The sequence below is a fragment of the Lissotriton vulgaris genome, chromosome 1_1, assembly GCF_964263255.1.
Source record: "Lissotriton vulgaris chromosome 1_1, aLisVul1.2, whole genome shotgun sequence".
Taxonomy (NCBI): Eukaryota; Metazoa; Chordata; class Amphibia; order Caudata; family Salamandridae; genus Lissotriton; species Lissotriton vulgaris.
The window spans coordinates 787,358,145-787,380,068 of NC_141685.1; the positions used below are offsets into that span (position 1 = coordinate 787,358,145).

At 41.9% G+C, this 21,924-nt stretch overlaps 1 long non-coding RNA gene across 1 annotated transcript in view; it reads right to left on the reverse strand.

The window, feature by feature from the left end:
• Positions 1–21,924, reverse strand: part of LOC147747829 (uncharacterized) — a 65,886-nt gene that overhangs the window by 15,153 nt on the left and 28,809 nt on the right. The window contains exon 2 of the long non-coding RNA XR_015299694.1: positions 14,501–14,722. This is a non-coding gene — a long non-coding RNA (uncharacterized LOC147747829). The remainder of the gene's footprint in view (positions 1–14,500; positions 14,723–21,924) is intronic.

Consider the following 21,924-nt stretch of genomic DNA (forward strand, 5'->3'; position numbering starts at 1 on the left):
TGTTGCCATCACGTAGGCCCATGGAGGTAACTAGACGAACGAAGTTGCATGGGCTTAGTTGTTCATGCACTTATTAACTACGCCTTTTCTTGACTCTAAGGTGCATTGTAAGGAACTGACCTCTTTATCTGAAACTGACCCTTTGCACGGCCAATTTCCTTGGTTGATTGCTATCTGAGATTGCAAGTCAAAGTTCAGGACATCGTCAATTTTTAGCTTTTCTACACATGCCTTATCTTGCTCGTTATCTATCATTGTTTCCTTTTTATGTTCCTTCGTTACATGCATTGTGCTTTCAATTATGGGTTTGTCCGGCTTGTGGAAATTGAATTTGGGACATCCTAATAATTAACTTGTGGGGTTGGTACAATGTAAAGTGAGCCTTTTTGGAATGTGATAATTTATAGAAATGTGTTTCTATTGATCAGAATTTGCTGCAGTGGGTGTCAACTTGTAATGTGAATATTGTGTATAAATAGTGATGTCTTGCTCTACAAAATTGAGCAGTTTCTTGAGTTGTACACCGTGTTGTGTTGCTGGGATTACTGCTACTAGCTGCAGCTAATAAATTTGATCTCTGATGCCACCTAGAAGTATTCTGTGTCTCTGTTTGACAAGACAGGAGAACCCGAAGACTTTGGGCGTGTCCCTGGTGCCGCTGGGTTCTAAAAACTCGGTTCTTCAGTAGTGCACTTTGCGTAGCTTCGTGTAGCACTACTTCGCAAACTAAGCCCAGCCCTACTTTAAACTATGAGACATATTTGCAAGGGGATAGCGCCACTGGAATGTCATTTTTCTAATGTTCCTGTGGCGCAGTACCGTGCACCATAATTACAATGTGGTGTTAAGCCTCTTTTTGTGGATTAGCACCCTTTTGTAAATATGGTACCCTTTCATGCACGTATCTGCATGAAAGAGGTATGCAATGGGTATTGCTGAGGCATTCCAATGCAACACCAATTGCTTTTTGACACTGACCCATTTTCAAGGAGGTCCAAATCTGACAGCGCAAACAATAGCAGGCTTACTTGTATTTCTCCTCATTTTTGCTTTTTCTATGTGTGCTGCATTCTGCACTGTACTGACTTAGAGTAGCAAAGAGCTGAGATACACCTTCGGGTGTCAGTCGCTGCACTATAGTAAGTCCTTATAACCATTTAATAGACTTTAATGTTGCTGTATAATAATCTGGGACGTTTACAGGATTTATATGCCAACTGTTGTGCCTTTTGATTCACTAGCAGTGCATTTCTAAAAACTATTGGCCTGATTCACAAAGGTAATCTGAGACAAAGGTCTAACTTTACCACTTTTGGTATTCACAAAGGTCATTTACGAGTAGTAACTTTACATCTGCAGTCGGGGCGGAATCTCCACACTCGGGTCAGAATCTCCGCAGTTGGGGCAGAATCTCTGAATTTGGGGCGGAAACTCCGCCATGGGCCGGATGAAGTGTGATCACATACACCTGCAGTTAATTGACACCACCTGCAAGACCTGCACTACAAACCAATAAAAACAGCACACAATCAAGGCCCAGGTTTGGCCACACGGAATTCCTGTGTGCCTGCTCTGCACCTTGTCTCAAAAATGCTACCCCAGAGCAGGAAGAAAAACTGTTCTGAGGAGGAGACCACCATAATCCTGGTGTACATTGTAAGGCATCCCAAAATAATCCATGGTCTCCCCCCTACAGCACCAGTTCCACACAGAAGGCATCCCTATGGCTGCATTTAGCCACCGCAGTCACAGCACTGGGGTTGGACGGCTGCACTATAATTTAAATTAAGAAGAGGTGGCAGGATGAGAAAAGGAGGCTGAAGGAAAAGTATGCCAGGATAGAGGTGGTCAAAGTTCTCCCTGGTGTTCAATCTGGACCCTGCTTCCCTCTCATTCCCCTGGAGGAGGATGTTCTCAATGCCATGCACTCCCATATGCTTCATGGACTGCCTGTGAGTGATGTGTGCAATGTGGTGCCAGGTAAATGTGATGACAATAACAATTATATGAAATGACTGTCTGTGTTGCTCTACAATTGTGACTATAGAAGTTGTCCCAGGTATGTGCAAAAAGCATGGTTAGCCAGAGCCTCGTGTGTCTCCTTTCATACATTGTTCTGCAAGTGCCAGAATCCTTTGGGATGGAAATGGCAAATCCCATTTCCTCAGTCCCAAACAGGGGCCCAGCCCTGCTGGTGTATTTACCTATCACTGGTAAATTGCAATAGAAAATGTGCCTTGTCCACTTAGCATTACTGTTAGCATGTAGATGCAGTGATAACATTTGTGACAAGTTGAATATGTACAATTATTGATTGCTGACTTTTCTCTGTTCTCCTCTATTGCCACGTGCAGCAAGAGTACAGTCATCCACTGTAGCAGAGGTCCCCTCATCTGCTTGGATGCAATGGCATGAGCGGCATAAATCCATACCACCATCACAAACTGGTAGGTAAAATTGGCCAGGAGAGGATCCAAAACCCTAAAATGTTAGCAGACAACACACAGATGTATTACACATATTCCTCCAACAGTGCCAGACCTATGAACTGAACTCAGAAATCTAGTGCATCAAATATTCCAACTGGAATGTTAACTGACAACACACATATATATGTAGGCCCAGTGAAAGTGTCCAGGAATCCAGTCCTCACAGCGACATCCGCTACAAGGTTGCGTGTGACATCCGGTCAGGGCCAATGCAGCCAATGGGCCAATGTGGGGACCCTGGTAAGTAAACCCAAGAATAATGTACACAAAAGCTAATGCTCATAAAAGTGGATTTAATGTCTGTAGTATGTTGTGTGTGTCTAACATCACTGTTTTCACTCATCTTAATATGCCCACATATGGCACTTACCACATCACACCATGTTGGCTAGTGAAAGGATGACTCAAAATATATGGCAAGTGAATGCAGTATGTACATATTTGGCTACATTTTTTCATATAAAGTGCAGTAGCCACATCGGTTTTGAAAGTCAATGACATGAAAACTCTCAAGCAAAATCCTATGGCCCAAAATTTATGGAAATTGATGTGGATGAGGTTCGCACTGATGCCTGTTGCGTTGTGTCTGGGGAGAGATTTTTGGGCTGGAAAGGTGGATGTGGAGAAAGTGAAGCATATACATCTGGTGGCCGAAATGCACAACGTAAATCCAGTGTAGGCGGCAACTCTCCAAGCTTCTCCACTTGACTATAATGTGTGATCCTAGCCAAATCTTGAATGTCAGCTTTCCTCCTCTTCTACTATATTCACATATGAGTGACAGGTTAAATACATGAGTTCAGGATGTGTGCTGTACATTTCCTCACCAAGTAACAGCTGAAATCTACCACAATGGCGTACATATATGTTGGGAAAACAGGTAACACAAAGATTGCACAGAATGAATGTGTGACCTCTCAGTCTTAAATGGGGATTTCTACTCCAGGGGGGGGAGGGAGGGCAGAGCACAAATATTACCCAAAATGTGCTTGACTATTAGGCATGTCACATATTAACTCTGCTATGCAGTGATACGGTATAATGTGCAAAGGGGAAACAGGTCTGCATGTTGATGTACACGCCTTTAGATTTGGCAACAGACCACATCCTACTTATGATGCATTATGGGCCTAACAGTGAAGGTGTAGTCAAAGGTATGCAGTACAGTTCACCGTAACTATACCCTTCTTTCAAATATCAGTAACCTTTTAATACATTTTTGATTGTTAACGTGATATCTCGTTGATGTCAGTACTGTGTGGAGTTAACAGCTGCCAACTGCTGTTGGTGAAGAGAGGCCTGCATGTAAAGGTTAGGAGGACTACATGCAGCACACTGGCAATAAATTGTATATCACTGGTCTATACCAATGACATATGCATGTTATTTCATTTCTATCAGCCTGTTTACCTGAATATGGACATGTATGTCTCATAGCAGTTCCTGCCAAGATTTCCTCAGTGCTGCAGACAACACCATCCTGGGGTATGTGAGACATCCTAGTCAAATACACTTGCATCTGTCCATCAGGTAAGCGTGCCATATAATATTTCAATTATGGTTTTGAAAATCATTCAGAAGGACGAAATCTTTGGGGAAGAACTTTAGCAGATTTAGCCCCTTCTGCATATCATCTGTCATTGGTGTGTACGAAGTTCCATACATAATCAATCAGTGATGTGTTTGTCACATGGGCCAGTTTGCATATTAATCAAGCAGATCATTAAGTATGGTGTCACTTCCTTCTCAAGCTACGAGGAGCCAGCAGCTGCCATCTTTGGGGATCACAAAACAACACAGAGCTGTGGCTGGAGTTGGTGTGTATGCTTTTGCATTGCACATCTCCATTCAACACCTCAGTGCTATGTTGTGAGCTGTCAAGTGTAGGTGTACCCAAACCAGGTCACGTGTGCATCATCCGTGCTTAGGAAAAATTAGGTCATTGGACCTTCCACCAGTGGTGGACAACGGGCAATTGAAGGGAAGAACCCACTTCTTTTACAAGCATCCATTTCAGCTGCCAATAATGTGCAAGATGAGGAGGAGGAGGACGAGGAAGTACTGGAGGAAGCCGACAATTTGGAGGAGGAAGTAGACTATCTGGCCCTTCATACAGAGGATAGCCCCTACGTGAATCAGTCCCCCATTGTCCAAAGGTCACGCAAGCAAGAACATGCAATGGAATCCTTAGACTATTGTCAACACTAATTGCTGACATGTGCATATGACATATTACATGGACAATTTCGTCATGCCTGTCAACAGCTGTTGCTTACATACATTAAGTGTGGCAAAGAAGTCTCAGGGTGGAATTTCTCGACAGAGTGCTAAATGTCCAACTATCATAATTGACAACAGACTGCAAACCACATATTGTCCATAACGGAACAGGTTGCTCAGGGGAAAAACTTGCCATCCAGCTGATCACAGACTTGCATATTCTTCACTCTGTTCTGTGCAGTGCCCAGGTTGCTCAGATTCAGACCTAGCTGATGGTCCAGAGGTATGTGTAAACCATGACCTAAGCCTGTGTGCAAGACACAACAGACTGCTATGATCTTGTACACAACTTCAGGGGTATTCAGCAGCACCTCCCCCATATGGTCAAGGCATCTGAATCGCGACTTTAGGAAACCAAAAGTGTGCTTTATGATGGCTCGAGTACGTATGTGTACCCTATTATAACTATGATGTGGTACAGTGGCTGCATGTCTGTATGGTGTGAGGAGTTGAGGGGAGAGTGCATAGCCAGCATACACGAGGAGGGAAATTTAGAAACTTGTTTACATGTCCCTCTAGTATCTATACAGTGCATGATATTTACTATGGTACATGCAGTGTTTGTAGAGGTTGTGTATGTGGCATGCTGATTATATTAAAATGGTTGTTTATGTGACAGACCATTTATACATGACATTTATATATAGCACAGTTGTGCTTTTTACTTACCCAGTAGGCACATGTTGCCAAATTCTCCTGTTGCCATCTGCTTGACAGGAAGTGACCTGCAGAATACAAAGCTATCATGGGTACTGACTGGAAACACTGCATGCACATCAATTAAGCTACCACTGGCATCAAAGACACCCTGCACATTGATGGAATGCCATTGGTGTCTGTTGCAGAAGATGTGTGCAATGTGGTGAGGTGGCTGGAGAGCCACATGGGTACAATCAATTGCCTCCAGCACATGTGGGACGTGAGAAATTAGATAGAAACCCTTAGCACCCCATTGCCTCCTGTCCAGTGCGTGGGGCATTCATATGTGGAGGTGGGCCCTCCTATCAATGCAGCTCAGTACCTGATGCAAGCATCACACTGGCTTGCTTCTGAGATATACACATGGTCATTGGAGGCCCTTTGGAATGACCCTGTAGCAAATAAATGGAGAGTAGCAGGAACTTGACATAGGCTGGCATGGTGTGGTAGTGACAGGTCACAGAGTCAAGTTCCTGCTTCCACTCACAAACCACCTCCTAGATGATATTTGGGGGGAAACTGTATCTATCCTGACATCTTCACTGGACATCTCAATAGGTTTATCCTTTGTCTGAAAATCCTCTTTACTCTCCTTCTCCTCCTCCTCCTCCTTCTCAAATCTTCCTGTTGCATGGCAAGGGCCAGAGCAAGAACCACATTCAGCAACATGTTAAAAGGTTTGCTGTAGGGCTGGGATTGGCTGTTGGGCTGAGAAGTTTCAGCTGGAGTGGTGGGGGAGATAGTAAGCACTTACACAGGTGTTTAGGATTGAAGGCAATGTCCCTCTAGCATGAGACGGAGATTCCACCCCAACTGCGGAGATTCTGGCCCGATTGCGAAGATTCCGCCCTGAATGTGCAGAGATTCCACCCGACTGCTCGTAATGACCATGTAAAGTTAGACCTTTGCTTCAGATTACCTTTGTGAATCACTTTTAATAAGTACTTCACAGTACTGTGCTATTATGTGAACTATTAATATTAAAGCTTAACAAGATGTTCAGGGCTCAGGTTGTGCACCGGCTCTAAGACAGGATTATGCAACAGGCATCTAAAGTTGAAACTTGCTCAGCATATGAAAACGTTTTACCATTAGTTTCCTGTCAGGGATGTGGCCTGGAAATGAGAAAACACACAAGAGTTCAACTTGATGTTTTATTTAAGCAAAATAAACAAGCCAAAAATTCCACTGCTGTGTGAAATACTATCACAATTATGTGTTTCTTTCACACAGCTTGGGTACGTGCTCCTGCCTTAAGAACTTAATTCTTAAATAAATGACTGAAAGTACCAGTCCCTTTGTTTTCATGCGATGCCGGAAGCCACTTGTCAGACACCAAAAAGAAAAAGGGACGTTTTCATGCCTATGACCCTTTGTAAAAATGCAGCTGGCATCATCAAAATTTCCCTTTTGTCTCTTTTAGTCAGAGGTAGTGTTGAGCACACTCTCAGGACAGTATTTTATTTTTAACATCAGTCATGAGGCTGACTCTTGCTAACCCTACCAGACTCTCAGAGTGACATGCCTAACATGTAACTTACTCTTCACTTAACCTAAGACTTCCCTGTAACCCATTCTGCCCTGCATCACTTGTAGGAACCTTATCCTGTTTAAGGCCCTCTGTATACGAAGGTGGAATTGAAATCTGGGTGAAATTTCACCACTTGCAATGTCAAGTATCTATGAGCCTGGAATTATCGAATCCACAAACTCTAGACCCAATAATTTCGGTCCCGGAAACACTGAATCCTTTTCCAAGCTACAGGGGCAAGGGTGATTGTCAGCAGGCCAGCCAAACCTCTGCCACACCCCTGTAGGAATATGGGGTGAGCAACGTCTGAGGTTTTCTCCCTGGAATTGAGGAAAATTACTCACAAAAGCACCCCCTTCTCTGGGTTTTTGTGGTTATTCTCCATTGCTGGGCTCTTAAACCCCTAGATGGAGGAAGTGCCTCTATAAGTCTCCAGGGAGAGGGCGAGCAGCTCCCCATAATTAACACCTTGCCAGGAAAACACACTAGGAGATAACACTTGTCTACATGGAGCACAAAGCCAGTTTTGGCTCCACTGAACAGTAGCTGGAGCTTAACTGGAAGGTTCAGGTGGATGGTACAGAACTTATCAGGGTACCTGCTTGAGTGTCACTTTCTCTGAATGGCAGCAGAGGAAATGATTAGGAATCTGGTGGAGGGAGGGGTGGCAGTCTTAAACATAATTCAGTCAGAGGAACACATGCCAGGAACATTAGGTAAGATTGAGTGTGTCATACTCCCTTTGTGTCGTTCACAAGACAATTGAAATCAGATTTATATAACAGATCCCAGACCCTGACCCTCCCGAACCTGCCTATTTCTGGATGACAGAGATTAGAGACAAGAAACCCCCTTACATAATTGGAAAGGGCTCTTCTGCTTTTGCCGGTCACCCTTTGGTTTGGGAACTTGCGTGTTGGAAGGACCTGGCCAGGAACATCACAAAACTCCCACTCACTGCACCTAGAGTCCGGATCCTAGGCCTAATTTGAAAAATCACATTGAAACGTCCCTTGGAAATATGGATGAGCTTTCATTTAGAGTCAACCATTTAGCTAAATTTGCCTATTGCTGTGTCAGGCAGTTTCTCAGTATAGGTCGAAACGTCTGAGTCAAGCCTGCCATTGGAACAAAACTCCATGAAAAGCACAGCATCTCCACAATTATTCCTTTATCCTTGGCTGTTGTCCTATTTGTTTGCTTTTCTGTACTATTTTTAGAACCTTAATTCCTCAAACTGCCAATTTAATGTTCCTCAACCATACCCTTGGTGTACACTGAGAACGTGAAGAACCACCATTGTCTCCACCCCCCACACATCTTTCAAAAGTAAAGACATCCATTGTCCTTCTGTGCAAGTTCTCGTTAGTGGCAGCTATTATCATATTTTGAGTATCATAATGTAACCAAGCAAGTTGCCTATTGGTTTTCCCATATTAAATTGTAAAATTAAGTGCCGAGGTATGAGGAAAGCTTTTGATATTGTTTATTAAATGTAGTATTCATGAATATTATGCTCAATCAACGCTGCCAAAACTCTTTATGCATGTTAACATAAATGTGTATGGTAAATGCTTTGTGAAGATTACTGTTGCACCTGTAACTGTTCAATAACATTTCTTTTAATGTAAGGTGTTAGCAAAACGGAAGGTGGATGCTGCGTGCAGAGAGTAGCCCCATTCCCTAATCCTTTGATCCTTTGTTTCTTAGGTACCACATTGCATTGTAGTAAAATGGTCTATTGCAAATTCTCTCTGAGGAGGCAAACTCTGCCTCAACAAGGTTGTTGGACGTTTGACCAGTGAGGACTTGCCGACTGTGTTTACAATCTGCCTTTGTCTATTTAACTTGAAGATGACCTGCAGCTCATTGAACAATATTTGGACATGGGGTCTCCAAACTTTTCTGTAATAAAAGCAAAGAGAGAGGAGTTTGCCTAATGGCTAGGGCGGTCAACCTCGAATCTGGGGAACTGGGTTCGAGTCTCAGGAATGAAGCTGAACATCCTGTGATTCTGGGCAAATCTCTTAATCTCCCCACGCCTAAGCAAAATGAATGTGTGTCCTCATGTAATGTAACTGGTGCTATGGAAAGCGCTCTGATACCCGATTCGGGACAAATTTGCGCTATATAAAATGCTGGGGAAAAAAACTATGTTGAATGAAAATCATCCAGAGGTACTAATATTAGTGTTATAATAGTGACCACATCAGAGAAACTTACATTAGAAGCCACCATAGGCAAGATTACTAGCAGTGATCAACTCAGTGCTTCAGGCAACATTGCCAATAATACACACATTTTCGTCTGGAATACACACCATCCAATTTTAATTCACATATTAATTTAACTAAGGAAAAGCTTCTAATTTAGTAGCTGGGCTGCACATAGAATAGCTACTTAAAGGTAGCTGGTGAGCTTTCAGTAGCTCAGAGCTTCTCGTTGGAGAAGCCTGATTTGGACTGAAGATCTCTGTGGAATGTGTTTCTTAAGATGCATTTGAGAGTTCAGAGCATGTGTGCTGCCCACTTCATTGTGGCTAGAGCTAAGCCTGAGGCTCTAGTGAAGCTAGGCCTGTCTGCACAGCTGCTGATCTTATCCTACGTGGAAGCCCCTAACCAGGCCAAGGAGTCCTGTATTGCCAAATAGAGATTGAGCCATGAAACAAAGGCTGGATGCTGAAAGTTCAATGTGACAACAGTGGGCATAGGTAAGTATTCAACAAACGCCTTGAACCTCATGCCAGAAACAGAAGTGTGACTTCCCAAGAGAATGACCTTGGGTAGACCCAGTGGTCTGGGTGGCCAGGTCTTCAACCTTAATTCTCTTGGGCCAATTGGCTTTGGGCTGTTGGTAACTGGGGGTTGTGCACCTCGATAGTGTCTACAAAGTCAACTCAGATGCACTCTGAGACACGATCCACTTTCCTTGCAGGTACAGTACACCTGATGTTGTAGTTATCATTTGTGTTTGCTTTGATTTGTTCTGGTTAAGTGTTGTTGAACGGCTATATTCACCAACACAAAAAAATATACAAGAAAAGTATAAAGTACCCTGCACAGTTCCCTAAAGCTTTACGAATATTAGCGGTTTACGAAGCTTGTTCGCAATGCCATATTGCATTGAATTGGTACCTTTCCCTTTCCATTCCAGATGTGCTGCAGTCTTCCCAAACATTAGAGCTTCCTGAGCATTAGAACTTTAACAAAATTTAGTATTTTGTATTTAAGGGCCCTCAATGACTTACTGTTTAGTGTTTAAACATCTGTTGGCCTGCTGTTTGTTAGCCTTGTGAAGCTGTGAGACCGGCTCATTGTATTGAATTACACTGGTGCATTGGTCTTTATACTGTGTTCGGAACCCTCCATTGATTTGTATGCAAAGATATTTAATAAAGTGGGTATTAGTAAACGTGATGTGAAACAAACAAGCTTGGTTGGCCTTTTATTGTCTAATGCATGCTGTGCCTAATCTGACCCTATTCACATGCCTTGAGTTCAGCCTTGGCTGCATGCCCGCATCCAATCAGAAAGTCAAGCAGGCTTATGCAAGGCAGAAGTTATGTTATGAGAGCTGGTTGATAGGGATCATTAACTCTAACAGATCCTAGTGGCACCTACACCCCAGGGGCACTAGGCCTGACAGTTTCTTTATGAAAGAATTCATTGCAGGGGAAGTTAGTCCCAAACATGGGCTCATAAAAAAGGTACACATCTTAGCAAGTGAGAGAGTCAAGCCCGTTTTGGAAATATTCAAGTCCAGGAAAAATCCAAATAAATCTACAAATGTGAGCAAAGAAGTCTTGGACTGCAAAAGCTTTAAAGTCTGATTTCCAGAATTAGACCCTCAACTGGTTTGCAATTATTGTTCCCTTTTAACAGGATCCTCAGACACTTCCTCTAGTCACTCTATAGAGCTTGAGATGCTTTCAAAATCCAGTGGCTGCTCTATCTTTCGTTTTGTTTTCAAAAGCAATAAAACAGGATGGTTGCTACATACCTCTCCTAGCTATGGACTTATTTTATTTTTGTCATGGAATTTATTTACTCCAGAAATCATATGCATCGATGTATGTATATCTTGAAAACGTGAGTGCTTCCCAAATCAACTCATTTAGTCTAGTGGTTCATATTCATAACTTTTTCTGAGAAAACGTATGCCACAAATAAAATCCAGGACCCAATTTACTATTCGTTGATGCACAGCAACGCCGCATCAATGTTGCTGCACTGTCTTGCGTCAAAGCGAGAGAGATAAAATGTAGCATATCTAATAAGATATGGTGCCTTTTTTTATCTTCCCCGGCGCTGACGCACCTTCAGGTGCCATGCGCAACCTGCAAACACCCTTGTGTCATAGTGCGAGGTTGTGTGCTTTCTCTGAAGTATAGTTTTACTTACTGAAAGTGGTGCCTTCCAGTACAAAAACTATGCGTTAAGGCTCCTCCTTCATTTGCATGTGTGCTTTACAATGCAGTACACGTGCCAATTTGTAAAAACGGGTAGAAATGAAAAAACATCTCCTTGTTTCGCCTGCCTCAAGGAGACTAAGATTTTGGTCCAAATCCCTCTCTCCAAATGCATGCAGTTAAGTGCTTATGTCAAAACCCATGGATGGCTGCATGGGAATGCCCATCATCACCAATGCAATGCAACGGCCCTTTGGCCACAAAGGTACGTAAAGCAAAGCATAGCGCAACTGTGTGTTACTTTGAGATACTACCCAACTCAAATCCTGATTTGCAACGGATAGTATATCCCCCCTTGACACTTTGCCCCAGGTGTGCATCACAAAAGTGGCACAAACCCAGTGCAAAGTATTAGTAAATCTGGGCCTGGGTTTTGACACCTTTAGTGTACAATTAAAAAGAAAATGGAAGAATTCTTCATTGTATTATCCTTTAGGGTGCAGGTAAGAGTGGTGTCGGGGGGATTTCGACAGACGTTGAGGGAAAAATAATTATTTAATTTTGCCTCTTAGTCGTCTGTCGAATACTCACCCAACCCGGCCCCACCACTCTTACCTGTAAGGGCCGTGGCTGGTGCCATGTTCATTCACTGCGTCACTAATGTCTGCTTGGGGGGGGGGGGGCTCTGTGACTCCAAATGCTAATGCATTGCACCAAGGATGTGTTTTTACTTGAAGTTAGTCAACCAAAGGTAGGAATATGTGGAGTGTCTCAATGTTTACACTGACTAACCAGGCATTTAATCTTTCTTTGTGACACTAATTAAAAGTCACTTCAAAAAGTACTCTAAACTGCACCAAGTTATCTTTTATCTAGTTTTTCCACCCGCAAACTTTAAATATGTTCTTACAAAATTCACAGACAAGGTTAATTATGAGGATGTTACACCCAGAATAGCAAATGTCATTTTGGCACTGTCCCCAGACACAACACCGCCACTGCTGAAGAAAACAATCATGCATTGTTGGGGGAGGTTTATATTTTAATCTGCATGAAATACAAAGCAGAAGAGTAAGAGGACGGTTTACATAGTCGTATATCAGAATTCCACTCCATGTTTGGCGAAAGTATTCAAGGCCCTTGGGCCAGTCTGCAACATATCCAACCTAGACATACGCCTATGCTGTCATATTTGGCCTGATGGCATTTATTAAGGGAATGTGGGTTGTACCGCACCCAGTAGTTAACAGGAACATTAAAATACCATATGTGCTGTAACAGGATTTACTGACACTACACAACCTCTGCATAAACTTTCAATAGGAAAATATTGCCCTAAAAGGGAAGGCTGCCCCTTCAAAAGCAGATAGCCATTTGGCATTTGGAGATCAGTACAAAGCTCTCCCTCAAAGCCTAAACCTAACAACCTCATTTCAGTCCATGCTATCACTTCGGATTCAAGCCAGCGGTTTCATGTCATCAACATTACTGCTTTCCGGTGACGCTGCACAGCTTTTGATCCTAATCTAAGTGTCAGACAATTGCACCTAAGTACAATTAACTTAAGGTATATCAATGACAGAATTGGGGCTTCATTTAGATTCTGGTCTACTTATTACAAGTGCCATAGGACAGTAGGATAGGATAGATTGTGCCATATGATAGAATAGTAACTTGTCTGCCAACCTCTATCTCAGGCCCTATGTATTTAAACGCACAGTCATATGGCAAAGGGCTTCACTACAATGCAGTTGATACCAACACATTTCAGTTCTAACTACAAATCTGTTCACTGTAATGTATCAGTACTGATTAGTATAGATTGTAACACACACATAACTGGAGCAATCCACCATGTATTTGTCTGGTTAGCTATTTGTTGTTGTTTCTGCACAAACAGCAAATTATTTCTTTTAGCATGGCAGAAGGTGTAAGGTACGGTCTATTTGATGTCCTTTACTAATCATACTAGTGAATGCCCTACATGCAACGAGCCACGGGCAGCCATCCCCCGCTCTGCACACAACCCCCTGCAGGAGACCAACCATCACTGCTCACAGTCTGCATTGACTAGGCACAGCAGTATTTTAATGGGAAAATCATTTTCCTATATTTTCAATGTTTTTATTTTTTGTGAAAATTCAGTTTTATTGAACTAGTAGTAAATAGCAGCACATAATTATGCCTTTCTGCTGTTCACAAATAGCAGCCATTCAATCACAATGTTTTATTAAAATTGTGATTTCCACATCTTCAACCTGTTTTATGGGGGTGTTCCATCACATGTGTTCATGATTCACAGTGCACCTTAGCAGAGATAAACAAAAGTGTTAACCCTTTGAAGCCCAGCCAGTTTATATCTCAAAAGCCACTTACACATTTACACAAACCTCTGAGGGCACACTTTGTGCCAAGTTCTAATTTCATTCCAAGTTTGGCATGAAACCCTTCAGCGCTTTTTGCTCTAAGCACAAGCAAAATCTACTCTAGGTGATAAAATGGAAAACCAAACTTTTTTCACCCCCTCTTAACTTTCTTCCCTTACACGGATCTTCCCCAAAAGTGGCATTGTGGAACTTGGCTGACTACATCATGCAATTACCAATTTGGTGCAGATTGGGGCGGAGGCTCCAACGTTAAAGACAAATCAAAAAAATGCATTTTCAATGGAAAGCGCAACTGAACCATAACTATATATGTAATTTATAGTCCAGGTGTGAAGGTAAGAATATTAAATCATGTGTTACCCATATATACTTACCTTCACAAAATGTTTATTGTGAACATAATTCCTATGATGTTTTCATGGCACAATATTTTTATAGTCGCTAATCTGGCACACAACCGTTCGTGCTCCCGAGTGCTGAAAGTGGATCAGCTGACTCACCATAGGAGACCCTTTGTGTTCCAATAGTGCAAACAGGAGGAGGTGTAACACTTCAACTCATGCCTTGTAATCTATAAAGGCTTAAAATCCTCACAAAAAAAAGCTTCTTAGCTCATGTCTTAATATATGAGGAAGTGTCCCACGATATTATATAAAATTAGAGAAAATGTTACTGGAAATCAAAAGCTTAGCTATGAATACTTTACCTTGGTGCCAGGTAAATTTCATCATCAAAGTCACCAACATATGTACATAGTGGAGTAGGCATGCCCAGTTCATCTGGAAAGCAGCCATAGTTACATCATCGGTATGCACGCCTACTCCATAGCATGATCTTCAGACTTTGTTCCAGGGTGCCACACCTTTTCCAGTGAAACAAAACTATCCAAGTGCATGTCCGGGAAAATACAGATGGCATTACTCTCAGACTGCAAAGCAAAGGAGAAATTACTTGGAGAGGGATTAGAGACTGAACAGTTTCACCTCCAGGCTGAACAAGTTCACATAGATCCAAAGCGGATGCATCTAACAATGGCATATCCGGAGAGCTATTATTATTAAATTATTAAAATGTATTTCTTCTAAAAAATGTAACCCTCTCTACTTTTGCATTACTTTGAATAGAAAAAAATGGTCATAAAGCAGACACGGAAGCCTTTGCGGGACATGCCAGTGTCCCTAAAAACTGACCTCTGATCCTAAGATCCTCGAAACACAGTGATCCGCTTGGAATCGAACACATAACAATGTGCCAAGGAGAGGGTTTAAGTAACAAGACTTCCCAGTAGAATAAAGGTGCACTTGCTGCTTCGTGGAAGAAATCTGTTTAGTCTATTCTTCAAAACAAAAACCAGAAGGTGTGAATTTCAAAAAGGTGTGCGAAGTTCGGGAGCAGCATTAAAAAATATTTCTTCAATAAAATGGTGGTGAATCGCAGTGGTGGCTTGTCAACGGAGGCATTTAAATGGTGCCCTGCCCCCTCTGAGACACCCTCTGCACTGCTATTTATTTGATCTAGCAGTGTTCAGAAAAAATAAAACTTTTGTGTTTTCCTGACCACTACAGGTCAGCCCTCGCGGCCTCTCCAGTTCCCTAAGGAAAGCTGTTGCAACACTGTATATACTGTCCTGAAGCAGTCCACCATCATGAAACCCTATATACAACTCTGGCCCAGCAAGCTAAGGGGCATATCAACAAGGCGCCGCGAAAAGCGGCGATGATTTTATCGCCTGATCAGCAAGGTCATGCTATCGCGTGAATCCTTGCCTCAGCGCCTGTTTCCTCAACGTCCAGCATCTCACTGCTAATGAGATGCAAAGTAGGCGTTCCGCAGTAGAATAACCTTAGGAATGTCACTAACACAAGCTACTCCTATCAGCAAGCAGGGCGCAAACACACGTGGGGACGATAATATAGCTAACCGCGCTTATCGCATCGTTATTTACGCCTGCTACTGAAGTGATTTACCCATTACATCCAATGGGATGTGGATTGTAGGGATGAATCTGCACTTTGCCATTATGTTATCGCTGGGTTTCCGGCGATAAACGCACACTTTTGCCGCTGTCGCTGGATTTCCTATCACATTGGAGATAGGCGTTGCTGATAGAGCACCATCTCTGCGATGGAATACAGCGATAGCCAGTGTTAAGCGCGTTTAGCGATGTTTATCGCTTCATGTTGTTGATATGCTCCTTAGTGCTGTTGGCTACCAAAGGGATGATCGTGTTCAAACAGGAAAGTTGAATATGGTCTGCGATGCTATCAAGGCCACAGCATTAAGGTAACCAACGCCATTAGTAATACAGTGCTATACAAACATCTGTCACATAATACATACCTATCAAATGTTTGCAGATGCTTGTCGGTGAGATTTTAGGATGTGGTTTCACACTTGAATTTTTAACTCACAAAACTACGTTTTACCTGTCTGCACATATTCAAAACCCTACGCTTAAAGCCACTGGGCTTTGCTAAAGATTGTATTGCCTAGTTTTGTTTTTGGCATTCGAAGCATGGAATAAAATCGACTCTAGGGCATGTTTTTTAAAGTAGCATTGCTTTAATACGTGACCTCCCAGTGCAGAACTAGCGCCTGGCGTAAAACTCCCTGACAGCAGGTAGTCAGCACACTCTGCTCAGTGGCAGAGCCACGGAATGCAGCCACAGTCGGTAGCACAAAGCTGCAAGTTGGCTGAAGATGAGAGTCTGACGAGGGTAAGAGTAAGAGACACCTGGAGCCGTATTGTGGCACTTTGGTGTTACAGAAAGGGCCGCAGATGCTTAGGCAGCCTTTCAGTAATACAGATAGTGCTGGTGCACATATAGTGCCAGGGCTGTCACCAGAGGGTGTTCATACCTCCCCATGCAAATAAGGGAATCTATAGTATTTGTCTTGCGAGAGTACCATCCGCATGGACATTGCATTATGACATGTCTTGTGATATTTGTTGCGAAGGGTGTCGTGAGTGCCTCGTCAGGTGATGGTTAGGTCGGTTGGACAAGACAGTTAAGGCTACCGAAGCTCGGCGGGTCTGTGGGATGATTTACAGTGTAATTACTAAATAAAAGCCAACAAGTATTTCCACCTCATTCGTATTAATACACAAAAAGAGTGGTGGTGATTTGGTTATCATCCCTCAAAGAACTCATGGTCCATGAAGATCTCAGTCATCTTAGAGTGACAGCTTTGCCGCAAGAATGGACGGTTCTGAATTTTACCACAGTCAAATTAGCCAAGAAGTGTTGGTATGTCCAGGGCAGTGTCCAACACCAGCTTCACTTGTTTGAAAAATATTGGGATGGCTGATCGAGACTGCCTACTGGGGTGGACAAAGGAGTTGAAGAGACCGCCCATCTTTGATGTTTATGTTCACGCACCAGTTTTTCATTTTAAGGAATTACCCAGCCTTCATCTGGTCCACGACACTACCCGGCTGTTAAACAGTGAACCTGTAATTACAATTTCTGTGATTTCATCACAGTACACAGCCCATAACAGAAAATTGGGTTCCAGCAAATTAAGTTGCTAAGTTGCGGGGGACTTCCGTACACTACTTCAACGTGGTCAACATTTCTACAAAACAGATTATTCTGCCAGTTCCTGACATGCAGCATATCCAGGCAATGCGCATGACATTATTGTTTAGAAACTGAAATTTTAACGTTGGGCAAGACACAGTATTGAAGTTTGGTCTGTGCGCTTAGGGGTTTTACAGAAAATTAGCAGTGACATGTGCATCTACTTTTGATCAGGGTGGTGATGCCCACATCAAGAACTTGAACTTAAATTTGTTTTCAAGTCAATGTTTTGACTTGCATCGCTAATTGTGCTGTGACACTCATACCTGATCGACACATATAACAGGAATTCAGCAGTGACGTGCACACCTGATGCTCGTCAGCACGGAAATGCGCAAACCAATGTTTGGACCAATGGCAACTGTCTAGTCATTACATTCTTATTATGCATTTACATAAATTATTTTTTATGCTAATTCAGCACTATTGGTTTTTAAAGGTAAACCAGTTGGTTACATCTCTCTTTACTTTACGTCTGTCTCCAGTTTTCTTTTTACTACGTCATTTCTTTTTAATAGGAGAGTTGTATTCTTTTGATTTTATTTTTTTTGTGGTATAATGGATCCATTATTCCAATGTGTGCATAATATAGCACACAGTATGTATTAAAACAAGGCAGGCAGTAAATCCACCACCACCATTTCTGGATAAACCAGGTGAACCCCCTATATTATGATTATCAGATATGAGAAGTAGTTCCTCTGCCAGACAGACGCACATATTTGTGCTATTTGGCTGGAGTATGTGTTGCTGAGAGATCTGTAATTCAGATTGTAATACCCTCACACACTTGTTGGGGTATCATGCTTCATCATTGGGCGCTTTCCCCATATATAATGGCACCAATGGCTAGATGCATTTGAAAAGTGTCTTTGTGCAATTGGTGTTCACAGATTTAGACCAGAAAGAAAGAAGTTTATCTTACTGCACTCTCTAGGTTTTGAAGGGAGGGAAACATTCAAACATCTCTCAGAACTGGTTATGGGAGATGATGAAGATTTGGATGAATATTAGGAGATCACTACAAAACTAGCTAACAGGTTTGAGGTTCAACAAGTTTGGTTATATTGTGTCATCAGTTTTTCAATTGTGAGCAGAATTCAGGGGAAGATGTAGATACTTACATTACTCCATTAAGGAAGTTAGTTGCAGAATGTGATTTTCAGAATTTTTGTGATGATTAATTTATAAGTGACTGTTCTGACAGAGCCATTAAACAAAAGTTGTTATTGTTAGAAAATCCCTCTTTAGAACGTAAGGGTAGCCATGAGTATCGAAACAGCTCAGAAATCCATAAAGGAGTTAGAAGAAAATAAAATAGAGCCAGTAACTCCAGTTCATTTTGCTGCTGATGTCACAAAAAGGAAGAAAGAATCTTCACAGAATTTTTTTTCTTCAAACGCACAGATATATGTTTCAGATGTGGCAATGCTTGTCATAACAGGAGTCGAAGAACATGTCCGGCTAAGAATGTAGTTTGTAGAACATGTGGTAACACTGGCCCTTTTGCAAAAGTATGCCAGGGACAAAAGAAAATGAACCAAAGGTAGTATTTGTCAAATACAACAGTGACAGTGATATGGAAGACATGATTTCAGATATGAGAAACATGGTCTTGGTTGTAAGTGATGAGAAGGTGAGAACGGGTGATCCTTCGGATTGTGTTGATGCTTATGTGAATATATTAGTAGGTGACAAAGAATTATGCTTGATGGTTGATTTTGGCGTGCACATTACAATTATCACACAAGCTCTGTTCATAGCAATTGTTAAATTAGACAATAATTCCCACCAGATCATGCGCCAGTTTCATATAAAGGTCGCAAATAGAGTTACTTGGTTACTTTGAATATGTGTTAAAATTCAAAGTTGACGTATCCAGGGACAAATATATGTTGCAATCAAGGGTTTCAACATCGTTGGATGGTTCCAGCAAGGTTTGTTTGATATGCTGCTGTGCACAGGTGCTAAAGAACAAGTCTTAGCTATAAGAGTTAATAGTTTGGTTGAGGATTTTTTGAACAACTACCCTATGTTGTGTTCTGGTGAGCAAGATAAAAGGATTTAGGCATTGTATAAGGATTAAGGATGGTGCAATACCTATCAAACATAAAATGAGAATTGTTCCTTTTAGCGCGAGGGAAGACTTAGAAAAGGAGCTCACAGTGCTGTGTGATAGGGGGGTAATTGAACCTGTAGAATCTTCTATTTAACTTTCTCCATTGGTCATGGCTGGCTGGAAAAATAATGACTGTAGGGTATGTGTAGACCATCGCAGTACCAACAAAAAAATCTGATTGACTCTCACCCGCTTCCCAACATCCCAGAAATGTTGGTCATATTTGCTGGGCCAACATTTTTTACGAAACTTTATTTGTCGGCTTCGTACAACCAAGTAGAATTAGATCCCAAATCAAGACATCTTACTGCCTTTGTTTCCCCATCAGGAACATTTCAATACTGTTGTATGCCATTTGCCTTGTCTCAGCTGTGACAGTGTTTCAGCACCTTATGGAGAATCTTCGTAAAGGTGTAAAGAATGTAGCCATCTTTCAAGATGACGTTCTCATTTATGCTCCAAACATCAAAACCCATGATGATATTTTGCACAAGGTTTAAATGTGAAAAATGTGAGTTGAGCAAACAATCTGTGGAATACTTAGGACATGTAACCTCTGACAAGGGGGTTCAACCTAGACCAGGATTAGTGAAAGCAATTTTACAAGCTCCTCCACAAATGGATAAGACTGGCGTGAAATCAATTCTAGGCTGAAGTGAATTTTATTCAAGATTTATACCTGATTACGCGACTAAAGACAGACCAATTTCAAACTTATTAAAAAGGAACACTGAATTTAAATGGGATGAAGCGTGTGAAACAGCTTTTCAATGGTTAAAAAGCAAATTGAGTGAAGTTAAAGCTTTGAAGCCATATAATCCTGCTGCACCATGTGGATTGACAGAGGATGCAAGTAACCTAGGTTTAAGTGCTTGCTTACACAAAAAGTTGACAATGAAGAATGAACAACTGGTTTTGCATCAAGTGTACTTAGTAATGCGGAGTTGCATTTCTCAGTAATTGGAAAGGAGCTTCTAGCATGTTGGTGGACGATAGAAAAATACAAATGTTACCTATGTGGTGGAAGGTTTACTCTACAAACAGACAATAAACCTTTAGTATCCATTTTAGGAGATACATACAACATAAACTATAACACCACTTAGCCAGATTGACCACCAGGTTACTTCAATTTCAGATTAATAGTGAACATATTTCTCGGGAGAAAAACATTAGTGCAGGTTTTCTCTCACAGTTCCCAATAAGCATTGAGGATACAGAGAATGGTAAAAGCAATACGGATTCCTGTAATGATGAAGATTTAGATGACTGTATAATAGCAACAGTTGAGGTAAAAAACACCTGTAAAGTTTCAGAAGAAGAATAGAAAGAAGCTATTGAACAGGATAGTGTTTTGAAATCCATACAACATTTATTGCTGATGGTTGGCCAAAAGAAAGGAAAGTGGATGTGACCGTCCAACCTTATGTCAAAGTTAGTGATGAGTTGTCGGTGGAAAAAGGTTTAATAATGAGATCAGAGAAGATTTTCCCACTAGAAAATGTGAGAAGCATTTTGTTATGTTAGGCTGATGAAGGGAATCTGGGGGGCCACTCTTATGAAGCGTAGAGTTTGCGAATATTTTTGGTGGCCATAGATGGATAGAGATATTGATAGTCTGGTACTTGATCGTGTAATTTGTATAAGGGGCGACAAGGTATTACAGCCATCAAATCCCCCTTTAAATCCCATGCCGTTACCTTCAAAACCTTGAGTAAAATTGGGGATTGATCTCATGGTACCATTTCAATTCATACCTCATCATTCACGTTTTGCTTTAGTACTGGTTGATTATTTTTCCATATGGCCAGAGGTGAAATACACTGGTGAACCTGATGGGTTTTTATTGTGAGGGGGTTTCCAGAGACAATTGTCGGATAATAGAGTTCAATTTGTCTCTACAGAGGTGGAAACATTTTTAAAAGAAAGTGGAATAAAACTCTTTGGAAGGAAAAAAAATTGTTCAGGTAAGTTTCTTCTCAGTAAATAGTTCTTTAGCAACTAAGGTAGATGTCTGTTGTGGCTGCAGAGAACCACGCCTCTGCGTAGTCTCCCGTGACCCGGAACCTGGACTCCACCCCCACAATGGCGATAGCGGGACGCTAGCTGCTCTTGACCAGAGCTCCTTGCATGAAAGCCAAGTGGAGTAATCCTTCGCAAAAAGGCATCGGATAATGGGCGGAGGACAAGAATAAACGCCGAGAAACACCGAGAAAGTTGCTGCTACTGCAGTTTCTGACACCACGCGTATCTGGACCAGAGCTCCCTGCTTGAAGGTTAGACAGAGTAATCGTTCGGAAAAAGCTTTGGATATTTGGCGGAGGTTAAAATTAAACGTCGACAAAGTTGCTGCTGCAGTTTTCTGCCACCGCGTGTATTTAGATGGACCGTGGAGCGGTGTGTATGCTTTACAGGAGGTGCCTCGCCATT